Below are 16727 nucleotides of genomic sequence, written 5' to 3' on the forward strand. Positions count from 1 at the left end.
CGCGCGTTTTCTGTATACGGATAGATACAGGTATGCGTGCTTTTATGCACGCATGTATATGTGCATATAAAGAAGATTTGCGTTGCCCTAATATAGACAGCAGTGACATTGCAATAATGATGATGATGATGATAATAATAACGTAGCATTGGTATGGAAAGGATCAATAAGGACGACGAAGGTGATGCTGCTGCTGCTTCGTTTGTTGTGCCTGCGCTGCGATTGCATTGCTCTTTAGAACCTACTGTGGGTCACTTACCGCGCTGTGCAATATCGTGATTTGCTGGCTTGTTTGTTTGATTGGTGGTGGTGGTTTATTCATGTGTTGTGTTTTGCTGTATTTGCTTTAGGAGAACCGCCTTGAAACAGTACTGGGCCCCTTTTTTTGCACATGCGATATTGTAATTATTTGTTAGCCTCATTCTGTATTCCTAATGGGAAGATGTCTGTTTAACTGTATTGGGATGCTTATTGCAGAACACAATATGATAACAGCGGGTGGCATTTCACATTAGTCCGACTTGGAGTAGACCCGTTGAAGTTAGTGAACATGGGTAATTTAGGTTCATTAATTTCAGTGGGTCTCCTATGAGTGTACCCTGTGTGAATATCACCCAGTGTTCTTATTTATTAGATCTTGCTGCATTTTTAAAGGATCCTTTTCTGTAAAGTGCAGTTGTCTGACAGTGCTTAGTATAAATATTGCATGATTTGATAATGTTATATATCTTTATTATTGCAGTATGCTTTCATAGGTGTGTATGCGTTTAAGATGGATATTCATCCTAAGCCCCATGGAAGTCAGTGCAATGTACTTCTGTGGATATGTATAGGATTAGGTGTGTAATATATAATATCTGATGTAATACTGTATGTATAAATACAATGGTTGTGTGTGTGTATGTATGTATGTATGAATGTACACGTTAATATTGCAGCCATTAATATAAGGATATTTTAGTATTGCTTTGTTTAGTAGTGATATAGACACAGTTGCAAATTCATACTTTTATATGTAATCTTCCACAGCCGTTTAATAATAGAAATATATTAATTGAATGAATAATTTATAAAGTATATATTTAAAGTACTTAGGTTCCACTCTTCAGCCAGAAAACTATTAATACCTAATAGAGTATAGTGCTTAATATTGCATTGTTTGATAATGCAATATTTTATCCTTGTACTTATATTGTCCATTATAATACAGTGCATCATTAATAGTCCCTTTTTAACAAGGATATTATAACGTTCCATTATTTAATAAATGATGTAACCCTACTGCACTACGTCCCTCCTTATATTAAGAATATAGCATTGTTGTTTCATAATACACCCAATACTCCCTTTTCCATACATGCACTCACTTTCTTGTATTTTCTTTGGGGGGCGGGTTTGATTCCCTTTCCACTTCATCCCATGTCCCCCACCTCATTCATAGCAATACCTCCTCCCATCTAAGTAGAATACCTCCCTTCTTTTTAACATAGTACTTATGTAGGAAACACCAACATGCCATTAGCAGTAAATCCAAATGCAGGTATTTCTTCACTTGTCCATTTCACTCCCTTAAGCACACATAGATAAACAAACTTCCTAAACCCACAAATACCTTTTTCATACAGACACTTGCTTGTTTCTTTTACTCTTCCCCTTTCTAAAGCACTCTCCCAGACCCCCAAACCAGCACCTTCCTACGGACAGGATACTTACCTTATACTGCCCACCCCACTTCAGGGACACCTCTAAGTATGGCTTGGCGAATATGCATTTGTCAGCCTGTCTTTTTGAAGCTGTTTCCTGTAGCTTTCCTCTTAGGGGGCCTGTACTTCCTACATCTCTGCCCCCCCCCCAATGTTTGCCTTCCCACTGTGCTTATTAATTATTAGTATTCTGTCCACCACCCCACACTCTTACATCCAAATGTACTTTCTGGACCACCATTGGCCTTTCCACATTCTGTATAAAAGCTATTCTCTGCCTCCTCTGTTCCTCCCTCTCCCCTGGTTTTAAACCATCTCAGAAAGGCACATGTGTTTGAAGGACCCAGTCTCCGGACCCTCCAAAGGAATTGTTTCCCTCCATATATCTGACTTTGGAGGTGTGGAGTCCTTCATGCAAGGGCATCTTTTGATAAGAGGTGGGGGGCTTAGGAAGATCGCTCCTCCTACCTTTTCACTCTTTTAAGAGGATACATCTTTCTAGTGTGTGGGGGCACTATTTCCCCCCTCAGGAAAGGGGATGATGGATAGCCTTCCTCACTCTGTAGTTTTACAATTTAATCGCCTGTGCCCATGAATCTATCTCTGAGGTTAAGTCCATCTATCACTCTTTTCTCCAGTGATGCCTCTTTTATACCACCCTATGCCGTCCGTCCCCCCTGCATTCCTGTATGTTGAGCTCCTTTCCCCTATAGGGATTTAACAAGGCTTAATCATATCCCCAAATCATATGCTCTGTGTATCTGGATCAGAGTGCAAATGGGGAAGGAAATAGCAGTGTCCTTGGTGGTGATGGGCTTCTTATCCCTTCAAGTCTATACGGTGCCGTATGGAACAGATGGAGGAAGCTTATGTATGGGTTCTAGAAGGTGACAGAAAGGTGCCCCCTATATATGCTGGCCTACAGGGTCTCGGAGAATGTTTACACAGTGCCTGCAGTGTCCCCCCTCCCTCTTGCTTTGTTTTGCTTTGGTATAATCCCCTCCCTCCCTTTTTCCGGCAGTGAGGAAAAAATTCCATAGGGCAACCTGATCATGTTGGAGATGGAAAGAAAACCTGCTTACTCCCCAGATAGAGAGACTGCCAGTGTTTTTATCTGGCGGGCGATTCTGGCTGTCCAGGCTGTGTCCTCCGCTGCCCACTTTGGCTCATGATCTGGGTTAGCAGGGAGGAATGGAATGTGGGGGGTATAATGGCACTGCTTGTGAGTGGGGGGAGGGAGTCCGCAGCAGCTCTCTGCGGGCACACACTTTCTTTGTTTTTGTCATGCAAATCATTTCTCTCACACTCCGCAAATTATTTCCCAACTAGACTTCTGTTTGTCCCTTTGATGATAAGAGACAGCAGTTGTTGCTTGTGGCAAGGCAAGGTTAAACTGGACCAATCAGATGAGATTAACAATGGTGTAAATACTGTCTGTCTCTAGGCTTGCAAAAGCTCTTTCTCTGTTGAGAGTATGATTCCCTTCCCACCCCTTTCCAAGCAGTGATGGTATTTTAGATGGTGGAATTGGTTTTTTTTATCGTCAGCTGTGAATAGATGCAGAGAATTGGACACCTTACTGAATCTCTGGGAACCTTAAACTGCTGCAATTTCATTGAGAGTGCTTTATGTCATTTAAAGCAAACACAATCCCTTCTCACACCTTTCTAGCTGTTTAACCTTTTGCAGCTCTTGTGTTATCGCTGGGCCTTGAGCTGGGAAGTAAGGACGCATTGCAGATTGTGTTTCTGGGATTGCAAATGTTTCTTTCCCTAAATGTGGAGCCGGAACTCCCCCCAATCATATTGTGAGATGACTTAATTGCTGTTTAAAACGTGTGCCATTTAAAATATTTTTATAGACATGCATTTCACTAAGTCCTACTCAGAGTAGACCCATTGAAGTTTAACTTAGTCATGTCTAAATTTCAATGGGTCTACGCAGAGTAGGACTAACATGGGACACAACCCATTTGACTTCAAACTGATTTATTTTTAAGGTGGTACAGGTGATGTTGGGGTATTTTGCTGATAAAAACTGAACCTTTCAATCATCTGTGGAAATGTTTAGTTTTCATCCCAATGGATTCACAACTGTGCTTGTCTCTTAAATTTCATTCACTGTAGCTATTTCCAGAGGGTTGGTGTGTTGCAACGTAACAACAACACAGTAAAGTCTTCTGACATCTTGAAGACATAACATGTTTATTACCATGCATGTTTTCTATTGGATCAGTGGACTCCAGTCCACAAAAGTTTATGTCACAATAAACATGTTGGTCTTTATGGTGCTTCCTGTTCTTCATATCTAAGAACATAGGAAGCTGACTAATACTGAACAAGACCACTGGTCCATCTAGCTCAGTATCCTCTATTCCAGGCTTCCTCAAACTGTGCCCTCCAGATGTTTTTGAGACTACAATTCCCATCACCCCTGACCTCTGATCCTTTTAGCTAGGGATCATGATAATTGTAGGCCAAAAACATCTGGAGGGCCAGGTTTGAGGAAGCCTGCTCTATTCTGACTGGCAGCAGCTTTTCACAGTTTCAGACAAGGGCACATTTCCAGCCCCCCCTGAAGTTGCTGCAGATTGAACCTGATACATTCTGCATGCAAAGATATTGCTGCACTACTGAATTATGCCTCCTTCCTTAAAAAGCAAGATTTCAGTCCCCATATTTTTGAATTAAAGGGCTTATTTTAAATAGGAACCCAAGAAGCTGCCTAATACTGAGTCAGCTCATCGTCCTTCTAGCGCAGTATTGTCTACTCTGCACTGACTGGCAGCAGCTCTCTCCAATGTTTTTGGACAAGGGGAGTTTCCCGGTCCTGTCTGTAGATGCCATTGAGGAGCGAACCTGGGACAGATGAGAAATGACCTTAGGTTGAGCATCTTATGCCAGAAGGACACACTCTAATAATGTGATATGCACATGATCATGCTTTAGTAAGGGAGTGGGGAAGTTTAGTACTGCCCCATTTCATATTGATGTATGCCATGGGTTGCCAACACAGCGCTCATGGGTGCATAATTGCCCAGAAAGGCCTTCCTTGGCACCCATGGGCTCCTTTCCTCTCATACCTTCCCTCTCTGAAATTAAACTTGAAAGAAGCGTTCCATAGTAGCCAGTGGAAAACTGTATCAAGCCTATTTTTTGGGCTAGTAAGGGTTTATTGTGGACTAGTAAACTTCTTGGATTTATTTGCAACTCTGGGACAACTGCTGTCCCCTTGGTATATTCTTAAAACAATTTTACAGCTCAGTTCTATGCAAGTTTTCACCCCTAGCAATATGCTTAGACAAATATGTAAAGATGAATGTCCTGTGATTTGCTATTAGTGTTGTATTCTGTATAGGAGAGTTGATTGAGATGAACAGTGTGTCACAAATGACTAGCAATAGGTATATGTGGGCAACTGTGCTAGAATTGTGTGCTCTTTTTGTCTGCCTTATTGCTCATCTGTAGATAATGTACCTTGAAGCTACATTGTCCTATATCTGGCTTTTTCGGTTCAAATTTCCAAAAATGTGATTTGGGAGTTATTTTGCTGTTAAAATGTAAATGTTTCTTTTCCTATGGCTGATTTTATATATACTTGAAATAGAGCACAGTTGCTGAGTTTTTATAGCCTGACTTTAAATGTGGCCAGATGGCAGTTGCCTTTCTCAATTGGCTGTGCTATTTATTGCGAACCCGGAAGTGATGGAAGCACTATTGCTGCAAAGGCTGGAAGGATTTTCTTTGGTGACAGTCTCTGGTTTCCGATAGTGTGGTTTATCACTGTTTTCATATGGCTGCCATCATCTGGAAAGGCTCTAATATTTCAGAAGGATATTTTGGAAGGGCTGTAGCTCAGTGATAGAGCAGAAGATCCCACATTCAATCCTTGGCGTCTCCCAAGTTGTGCAGGGAGAGAACACTGCCTGAAACCCTGGAGAGCCACTGCCTGTCAGTGTAGGCAATACTGAGCCAGATGGACCAAGGCTGTGACTCGGTAGAAGGCAACTACCTATGCTTTTCCTAGATGTCTGGTTTTGGAGGTTTACTTGGCTTATTTAAAGCCAAACAGATTAATTCATATTCTTGTATGAACGCAGGCCTTTGTTTCTATGGTCAGAGGCAATGATGCTTCTGAATACCAGTTTCTGGAAACCACAAGAGGGGAGAGGGCTCCTGTGTTCAGGTCCTGCTTGCGGGCTTCCAAAAGGGCACCTTATTGGCCTCTGTAAGAACAGGCTGATGAACTAGATGGGCCCTTGGCCTGATCCAGCAGTGGTATCCAAATATATTTATAGCTATGTCCAGGATGCTATGGAGAGCTGGAGGCTTGAAAATGTGTGTGTTGCTTTTCAATCCTAGTAACTAACTTACACAGAACTAGCAAAGAGTTCATGGCTTCCAATCCGACAAGGAGGGGTTTTTATATTACTTTTCTTTTTTACATTTTATATTAGCCTTCACTAACTTGGTGCCCTCCAGATGTTTTAGACTACCAGCCAGAGGCTGATGAATTGTCGCCCAAAATATCTGGAGAGCACCAATTTGGAGGAGGGCCGTACATCTACCTGAGAGCTTCCATTTTCAGAATCAGTAACACTTTCCCCCTGTCTGTTGCATTGTTGAAGAATGTTGCGAAGCTGCTGGATCTAAATTACTGGCAGGGCCCTTCGTGCTTTTAAAATGGACAACGCTTCTCACTGTTTGCTGCTTTGTGGTGATGAAAGCAGCTCTACTCAGGTTTGCTTCTTTTTGTTTCTGCTCTTTCAGTCCTCCATTTGTTAGCACAGCATGAATACGGTAGGAGAATGCTTTTGTTTGGCCTGGGAAACTTCTTTCAAACTGCACGTTAAAGGGGACAATCTGGAGGGATATATATGCACAAATCTGTCCCCATGAGACATACAATAAAGCCAAAGCTACCTTTTGCACAGCCCAATGCAAAAATAATGTTTTCAACTCACTTGTGTCATATGGGGGTAGGAAAAATGAAGGAGACAACACTCCTCAAGCAATCACTGCCTGGTTGCCTGGCAGGGACTCTTTATTTGCTATGGGTGACTAAGCGAACAGGTCTTGGATTATTTCCATGGCTGTGTAATGAGCTTCATTTAATACCTTTGCATTAAATGATTTTTGTCTTTCAGTTACAGACATTGCAATATGAAGCATTATGGTGTGTAGAATTATAGAATTGTAGAGTTGGAAGGGACCTTGAGGATCCTATAGTTCAGGGTTTCCCAAACTTGGGAGGGGGGGTGTCTTCAGCTGTTTTTGGACTACAATTCCCATCATCCCTGACCACTGGTCCTGCTAGCTAGGGATGATGGGTGTTGTAGTCAAAAATCAACTGGAGACTCAAGATTGGGAGGGCCTGATCTAGTCCAACCTCCCTCAGTGTAGGAACTTTTTGCCCAATGCGGCTGAGTATCCAATGCTAGTCCTGCTCTGAGTAGTCCAATTGAAATTAATATATAAAATTAAAAACATAGTTGCATATAATCCCAAGCTTCACCGATAACATTCATACAAAAGCAGAAGAAAGAGGCATCAGGGAGAGGTGCTTGGGATAGGATGCTTACTGGGAAAGAAGAAAATATATATCAAAATTACACCACGGGCTCATCTTACTTTCAATGGAAGGAAAATGCAGGCAAGAAAAGGAGATAAAAAGAAAGGCCGTCAACAACATTCTTAGGCAAATATTTCTGAATAGGCTGCAAGGATGTAGCCAAGGGGGGCAGGTGCCCCTCCAATCAAGTAAATCAATAAAAATACTTAACTGAGTTTCTGCTCCCCACCCCGCATAAAGCCTGCACCCCTGACATAAATCCTGCCAAAGCCCATGGTAGGCTCATCAAATGTTTCGTGTGTGTGTGTGTGTGTGTGTGTGTGTGTGTTCATGTGTTGGGGGGTGGGGGAGAATTGCATGTCTCTTTGCACAGGAACCAATTTTATCCATACCGTTCCAATTTTAGAACTTAGGTGTTCAGCTGTGTTTTTCTTTAAACATTAAGTTTTTGAGATGTATTTTTTAGAAGTTTGTTGATGGGGTGGAAGACCAGTTTCAACCTTCAGGTGCTTTAATGGGCAGTGCAAAACTTTAAAAAGTGAGTGTCACTTTATAATTCACTTCATGTTGAAGTGGCTCAGCAGTGATTTATTAGATTAGGTGGAACTGTTTGCTGATTTAGCTGAATAGGCATCAGTTTCTACTTTTTAGGCTTTCTCCATCACAGACTGGGGCCAAAAGCTAGTCTGTTAGTCATGCCCAGGAAGTCATTGTGGACTATGAACACCTCCTGTGGTTTCCGCTGGTGGCTGGTTTCTTAATCTTAACCGCAAACACTTTTTACCACTTGTTTGACAGGGTGGGGGGTGAGTACAAAAGCCACTAAGGTGAGTGCTGCATCCATTTGCCACACCCACTACTAGTATGTGGCTCTTGGAAGGTTGCTCTTGAAGGAATGTTGCCCTTGAATTTGAAAAGATTCCCCACTGACCCATATGGGTCTTAGATGAGCCCTTACTTTCAGTCAATAGACTAGCTTATATTATCTGCATAAATTTTGATTGCTCCCTAAGGCTGACAGGCGATGGCGTTTAGAACCAGTGCCCCATCTATTCCAGCCCCCTGTTCTCACAGTGGCCAACTGGATGTACATCATTGGAAGACAACAAACAGGACCTGACTTTGTCAATGCAAAGCTTGGAAAGGCATATGGGCATCCATTGTGATGAACTAGATCAGGCAGTGCTTCTGCCTGTCCAGTAACGTTGGATGGGTTGCTCAGAATAGCTGTGACAGCAGAAGAAAATGCAGAGAGGTAATAATCAGTATCTCTTCGCGGGGTGGGTGTAAGTTGGTCTCTTATCCATGCCCTTGTTCTCTGAGCCAAGTGTTAATAGTAGTAGGAGTTGCTTTTTAACCGACTTGGGCAGTGGCCTAATCCTGTGTGCGTGGAGTCAGTGATTTGATGGGTAAGTCCTTGTTCCCATAAAGCTGAGGTGTTTTTGCCCTGGCAACTAACTGCATTAAGATATTTTGGGGCAATTTTAATTTAGTTGGGCAAAATTGGACTGTCCTTGCTTTCCTTGACTTGAGTTTGCTGCTTGTGCTAATCAAAAATCTAAAATAAAAGGGTAGAATTGTAAGTTAAAGGGGAAAGCAAGGGGGCAGGATTTTACAAAATGGGGGGGGGGTTGTGTGTGTGCCACACCCCACTTTTCAACTTAGACTGGTTCTCAGCTGATAACTAAAATCCATAATAAAAAGTTAAAATGCTAAATAAAAAGTTAAGTTATAACAGGGATACATTGGGGTGGGGGCCATATGTATAGTAGCCTCCCAGTCACCAAAGCAGGGATAGCCAATGTGGAGTCTCCAATTGTTGTAGGACTCCAACATCTATTAGCCCCAGTCGGCATGGTCAGTTAGCCGGGATGAAGGGAGTTGTAGTCCTAGGGACACCTGGAGGGTGCTGCATTGGAGGGCACCCTAGAGGATGATAAGACAGTTTGGCATAGTAGTTAGTATGCTGGGCTAGTACTGAGGTGGAGTCTCTAAGGTGGTTGGATGGCACCATGTACTCCTCCTTCCAGCAGCTCCTGTAGCCAAGCTAGTGTCAAATGTATTGCTATGCTTTCCTTTGGACCACATCAGTGAGGCCGAGGGGAGGGGGTCTTGTTGTCTAGGCAGCCCCGACCCTCCAGACATACTGCCCCAGGGAGGTCACATCGGTGCTGATAATGCACCCCTGGCCTGGAGGCACACTCCATTCAAGACAGAAGGATGCCAACAATAACTAAGGAGACCCAAGTTCAAATCTCCCTTCTGTAATGAATCTCACTAGATGACATTGAGCCAGTTCCACGCACATAGCCTAACTCATCTCACTGTCAAAACAAAAAAAATTCCTTCCAGTAGCACCTTAAAGACCAATGAGCTTTCGTGTACATGCACACTTCTTCAGATACACATCAGAAGAAGATGTGTAGAAGATCTGAAGAATGTGTATCTGAAGAAGTGTGCATGCACACGAAAGCTCATACCAAGAACTAACTTAGTTGGTCTTTAAGGTGCTACTGGAAGGAATTTTTTTTGTTTTGACTATGGCAGACCAACACGGCTACCTATCTGTAACTCATCTCACTGTGTTACTGGTAAGAATAAAATGGTGGCTGGGAGAAGAGACATGTATACTTTCCCTAGAGCCCCAGACTATTCTCCTCCTCCAACAAAATAGTGCTGGCCAGTGGTGGGAAAAGGCCAGCTTCCTTGGGAGCAAGGAATGCAGGTAGCTGTGGAGCAGGGCTGGGTGGAAAGCTTGCCTCCTCAAGTGATGGTTTCCAGCTGCTTTTGCTTCCAAGAGAAAAAAATTATCAGACCTCCAGGAGGAGCTGCATGTGGATTTGGGTGGATGGGAAGGAAGGTTGACCAGCCAGTGGTAAAGGTTCTCCACAAAAAACAGGTACCCTGCCTTTGATCTGCTAAGCAAAGTGTTAACCCAGGAATAAGGGTCCAGGAATATTTGACCTTCTAAAGGAGGCATTGGTGGAGGAAGAATGTGATAGCTTGACAGAGCAGGATCCAATTCCCGAAGCAGGATTTGCAAGCTGCTGGAGGATTATCCCTTGCATATTGAGAAAAACAACCACAAGGGAGTGAAATAACATACCTTGATTGCCAGTAAAAACCAGAGAGCCATCCAGTATTTAACCTAATCAATAAGGGTTTCACCTTTCCAAAGGAGCTGCATTAACCTTTTAAAAGAAAAAAGGGGAATAGACAAAGGCTAGTGTTGTTTTCAGTGTGCTGAGAAAAAGTTGTCATTGGATCTTAATTACAGAACATATCTGCCGGGCATGAGATGGCGCTTTTTTTTTTTTTTTTTTTTTTTGCTTTTAATCTCTCAGGACTACTTTGCTAACAAAAGCTGCAGTATTTCAGCTGACATGTCATATTAAAGTTATATTTATTATGCCTCCTGAAAAGAAACCTGTGCTGGCTACTGGAGCTGATTACTCTAAAATGCTTTGTATCTGAAAACATTTTGGAGGGGGGGCATCATCATCAAGGCATCACAAAGTGTATAGAAATATTTCACCTTCTGTAACATGATGGTGCCTAAGTGCCCCATATTGGAAAACTTGTACCATCTTTTAACCTCTGCTAGAGCTTTTTCTTCACTGGTCCGTTGATGTAGCATCATGTTACATTTCTTTGCAACAAGCAAAGCTCATTGGTAGAACACTTGTTTTGCATGTAGAAGGTTCCAGGTACCATTCTTAGCATCTCCTGGTAAGGTTTGGAAGACTGCTTCATTGAAATCTCAGAGAGCAATTGCCAGTCAGTGTATTGAACTGGCAGGACCAAATTGTCTTACTTTGCTTCCTGTGCCTTATAGGAAAGGCCATAGTTCAGTAGCTGAGCATTTGCTTTGTTTGTAGAAGACCCCCAGTTCAACCCCCAACCTCTCCAGGCATGGCAGAGAATGTCCCCTATTAGAAATTCTGGCAAGCTGCTGCCAGCCAACGTGGACAGTATGGAGTCAAAACAAAAAAAATCCTTCCAGTAGCACCTTAAAGACCAACTAAGTCAGTTCTTGGTATGAGCTTTCGTGTCCATGCACACTTCTTCAGATACACATGAAAGCTCATACCAAGAACTGACTTAGTTGGTCTTTAAGGTGCTACTGGAAGGAATTTTTTTTGTTTTGACTATGGCAGACCAACACGGCTACCTATCTGTAACTGGAAGTATGGAGTCAGGTGGACTAATGCCCTGATTTACAATTCTCTGCCATGGGAGGTTTTCAAGAGCTCAAGCCATTTCTGAAAATGTTCAAAGATGCTTGTATTAGTAGGGTTGAGAGTTTATGAGCATCTTCTGTGAATCCTGGCTTTATATATAAATGCTACTGTATAGCCTTAATAGTTGCTTAGAATCATAGAATCATAGAGTTGGAAGAGACCACAAGGGCCATTGAGTCCAACCCCCTGCCAAGCAGGAAACACCATCAGAGCACTCCTGACATATGGTTGTCAAGCCTCTGCTTAAAGACCTCCAAAGAAGGAGACTCCACTACACTCCTTGGCAGCAAATTCCACTGTCGAACAGCTCTTACTGTCAGGAAGTTCTTCCTAATGTTTAGGTGGAATCTTCTTTCTTGTAGTTTGGATCCATTGCTCTGTGTCCGCTTCTCTGGAGCAGCAGAAAACAACCTTTCTCCCTCCTCTATGTGACATCCTTTTATATATTTGAACATGGCTATCATATTGACCATTTTGGTTGCCCTCCTCTGGACACGTTCCAGTTTGTCAGTGTCCTTCTTGAACAGTGGTGCCCAGAACTGGACACAGTACTCCAGGTGAGGTCTGACCAGAGCAGAATACAGTGGCACTATTACTTCCCTTGATCTAGATGCTATACTCCTATTGATGCAGCCCAGAATTGCATTGGCTTTTTTAGCTGCCGCGTCACACTGTTGGCTCATGTCAAGTTTGTGGTCAACCAAGACGCCTAGATCCTTTTCACATGTACTGCTCCCAAGCCAGGTGTCATCATCTCTGCTCTTTAATAATCATCATCTCTGCTCTTTACAGAGCACCCAGTAAAAATATAATTGTTCTTTTTAAAAAATACCTGCAAACTAATATCAATATAATTTTGAGAATTATAATTATAAATTATCCAAATGAACTGCTAACTTGGTTTCTTGTAGCTGCTAGACTTTCTATTACACAAAAAAGGAGGAATTTAAATAATCTGTCTCTTGAGCTGTGATATAAAACCTTACGAAGCCTCACAATTGCTGGAAAGATAACCTGTAACATTTTCATGCTGAAAGGCAAAGAACCAGTAGAACAATTTTATGCAAGTTAGTGGGGCTTTTTATCTTACATTTCAAGTAACAGTCTGCATGACCATTACCTACACCTAAAAAAGAACTATGGTGCACCTAAATTATGTGTAGGTTTAATATACCTATATAGAATTGTACATACCATTATTGTGTATAAGTATCTCTCTGATGACTTGCTGTGTTTTTGTGTTGAAATTTTAGCAATCAAATTAAAACTATATTTAGTTAGCAATCAAATTAAAAATAAATTTAGCTAGCAATCAAATTAAAAATAAATTTAAAAGATCAGTAGGAATTACATGTTAATAACCAGTTGAAGGGCACGTTTTCAGCCTGACAAATCTTCAGCAAGAGTTGAGAAATTATAGTGATAAAAATTGTAGAAGGATCAAAAACTAGAAGGCATGTAATACACAGGGTTATATCCAATCAAGTTATACTTAGGGTAGACGCATTAAAATTAATGAACCTATGTGATCCATTTCCATTCATTTCAGTGGATCTACTCTGAGTAGGACTGATATTGGATACAACTCCACTATTCCTGCCAAGCTTATCTAATGAGGCTGGTTCAGAAGATTCTCTGGCATTAACATCTTTCTTAATATTTCTGTATTTCTTTCTGCATGAGTCATTTTGGTGGAACACCAGGTATTCTGTAAGACAGATCTGACACAAAATATAAGTAACTGTAAAACATTTTTAAAAAAGCAATAAAAATGACAAGAACAGCTATTTTTAAATGACCTTGGCCCTGTATACCTGAAGGAGTATCTCTATCCCTGTTGTTCAGCCCAGACACTGAGGTTCAGCTCCAAGGGTCATCTTGTGGTTCCCTCACTGAGAGAAGTGAGGGAAAGAGGCAGAGGGCCTTCCTGGCAGTAGTACCCTCCCTGTGGAATGCCCTCCCATCTAAAATAACTACACAACTTTTGGAAGACATCTGAAGGCAACCCTGTATTGGGAAGTTTTTGATGTCTTACTATGTTTTTATATGTACTGGTAGCCACTCAGAGGCCAGATGGGCAGGGTATAAATAATAAAATCATTACTATTATTATTGAGAACAACAAATCATGGCAACAAACAAGGCAGTTGTCCCAAAGTTTCAACATTTAAGGGCACTGTTTCTTGAACAGGGTCGATTGACTGGGCCACTGTGTAGTGAAGCTTCAAGTTTGGCAAATGCCATGTGATCAAGAAACATCTCCCCCCCCAACCAAATTTCACAAATATCTAGGCATGAGGAGCAGCCTGCAATGTAAAGTTTGTACATTGCATCTTGAATGTTAGTTGGTCCTAAATAAGAATCTGTGTCCAGCATAACTAGAAGAGCATCATCTCCCATACAAACTAATTTTGAACCTTGACCTCTGTGGGAAAGTCATTTCTCTGGATCCCCCATCTTAGATATTCTGTGAGGGCCTCTTTGATTTTGGAATGGGACGACTGATCTCTGCTGCTGCTTTTAATTGTCAATTTCTCCTAGTGTTTTTGCTGTTACATGCTTGTCAGACATACTAGCCTACTTCTTCATCAGTATGTACCTTAGCCTTTATGTGACTCTGTTAGCCAGAACAGGGAAGAATGACCATCTACCAATTCACAAAAATCTTGGTTTCCTTGGTGCTTGATGGTGATCCTTGCTCATCCCAGGAGGCTTTCTAAGTAGTTGGTTTGTCAGCCTGCTGTACACAGTCTTCATTCTTTTTTAAGAGGTGAGGAGTGCATTTTAAAATAACCAGAACAAGGAAAGGGTACATTTTATCTTGCTGTTTTCTTGAAGTCATGTGTTCTCCCCTTTCAAATACTTATTTAAGAAGAAAGCCAGGCTTTTCATCAATTAGGGTTTTGAATCTACTTTCAATATTGTCAGCTCAAAATGAAAAGTCAATTTCAGGCTGCAGGCAGCTCATGTGTCAAGGACAATTCTTTTCCTCAGATGGATTAAATGTGAGCTTGGGTGTAACGCTGTCATAGCTTATCAGGGCACATGCAGCAGATTCTGGCAGGTCTCATGTAGGTAGGGCAGAATATTGTATTTCAAGCAAACCAACACAACTTATCCTTGCTTATGTGACAGGAGATTAGCAGTGACTTGGCTAAGTGACTTGGTTGATGCCTTTTGAGAAAGAGATTGCTTTTAGCTCTACGTTCTTGTTAAATGTTTCAACAACCTTCGTATATGCCAGAGGGCGCTCGGGGTGGAATACGAACAGCGAAATTCTTAAGCATATTACCAATTCAAATTTCTGTTGGGTTGCATCCAACCAAATCCTGCTCATAGTAAACCTATTGAAAGTAATTGGCCTAAGTTACTCACGTCCATTAATTTAAATAGTTCTGTACCAAATAGCAATCTGCTGTCCTGATTTGGTTTTTCTTTCTAGATAGCCCAGTTATCGATACTGGGTCTCTTGGAATGAAGTGTAGACATAAAAGCATTGGATTTTGGAAATTTGGTTAGTTTGTCTCATTTTCAATGCCTCGGGGCACAACTTTTTCTCCCTTGCAGGAAGAGATCTGTGTAAGGCCTAGTAGAATCCTCTTCCGTTTCTGCTCATCCCTAGCTGGCCTTTGGAACATGTATTCATTCATACAAATCCAATGGATTCAAATTCTTTAGCTGTGGTTCCTGCAATGCAGGAGGTTGGACTAGTTGACACTTGGGGGCCCTTCCAACCCTGCATTTCTGTGATTCCTATACTGTAGCAACCTGCTTATTGAAGGAATGAGGGTCCCCATGCATGCATGCTTCACTTACACAGTCTTGCATGATGAAATGCAAGAAAATGTGTCAAGATCCCAGGCTCTGAATTGGCCAGTGCACTGCATGCACCATGTGCCAATGCGCAGACCAAAGGCCAGCAAGGGAGAGAAATAAGAGGACTTCATTGGGCCCTTCCCACTCAGAATGTTTGACATTCAAATCAGCTAAGGACTTCTAGTTTTAGTTTTAAGAATTTTGCAAAATTTTGTTACAGTCTGCCGCAGCTGCTCTTGCAGAACCTCAGTCTGCTTAAAGGGCCTTTAAATATCCAGAAACAAGAATTACTATTGTACTCTTAAATGGTTAGTTCCCACCCTGAACCTAGTGGGCAGATTGGATTAGAATTTAATAACTCTGACCTCCAGATGTAAAACTGCCCTCCTGCTAATTCCTTGTGCAAGAAGGTATGTTCCTCTGGAGTTTGAAATTTGGCACCCTTACTCTTGTAAATACAGGAATAAGTTATAATTAACCTACTCTGTATTAATATCCAGATTGCATTTTAACAGGCTTTCTGTTGAAAACATCAAGAGATTAAATAATAATAATCCAATTCCAACAACACCAAAAAATCTGGTTCTTTTAAATACATTATCTGTTCTGAAAAGCACTTAATCATATTAACCTTTCTAAAAGATGATTTATTAATCAAATTGTAAGACCAAGATAAGAGTTTCTGCATAATAGAGAATTGTTCTAGTGTTCTCCTGTAGGTCACGTCAACTAGATAATTTGTTCTGTGGGGTGGGGGAACCCTGCCACCTACAAATTTATGCAGTACTGACAAAAATAATATAATTCTTTACACATGAAAGACTTGACTCCTCTTAAATGCTTGGCTCCTGCTGTTCATGATGGGTGAAAGGGGAAATGGCATTTTTATTTCGCACTTTCAAGAGTGGCTGTTGCTGTGACTCATTTCATTCATGGTGTCAGACCTTGGCTTGAGCTGATTAGGGTTCAGATAAAACCCACTCTGTGGCTGGAGTTTTCAAAAGTACAATGAGGAAGCCACGGATTAGAGTTGCTTGCATGGTCTGTCCTTTCAGCTTCATAAATTAATCCCTTTCTCCATAGTACAGGGGCTTCTGTAATGATGCCTGTGACTGTTTGTTCAGACATTGTGCCAACTGTTTTTTAAATCCATGACAAACCACAGCATCTGATTCTTCCATAACCATGGTTAAGCAGGATGTCTGAATTGAGCCAAGTGGCAGCTTGGATGCCAGACATGATAGTGGTACAGTTAAGAGCTTGTAGACCACCTGACCTGTAGTCAGGCATACAGTTTTGTATGGCACAACACCGTAACTTTCATATAACTGGTAGGTGGGTGTGTATAGAATCCATATCTGTCACACTCCAAGAGCTCATTCAAATCCCAGAAATT

General features: G+C 41.6%; 1 protein-coding gene and 1 long non-coding RNA gene across 4 annotated transcripts in view; one reads left to right on the plus strand and one right to left on the minus strand.

Moving 5' to 3' along the window:
- Positions 1–16727, minus strand: part of LOC309377010 — a 182052-nt gene that overhangs the window by 70954 nt on the left and 94371 nt on the right. The gene's annotated exons all lie outside the window — the stretch shown is intronic.
- CLSTN1 (calsyntenin 1) overlaps positions 1–16727 on the plus strand; it is a 58434-nt gene that overhangs the window by 716 nt on the left and 40991 nt on the right. The gene's annotated exons all lie outside the window — the stretch shown is intronic.

This window comes from Podarcis melisellensis (genome assembly GCF_964234715.1).
Source record: "Podarcis melisellensis genome assembly, chromosome: 8".
Lineage (NCBI taxonomy): Eukaryota > Metazoa > Chordata > Lepidosauria > Squamata > Lacertidae > Podarcis > Podarcis melisellensis.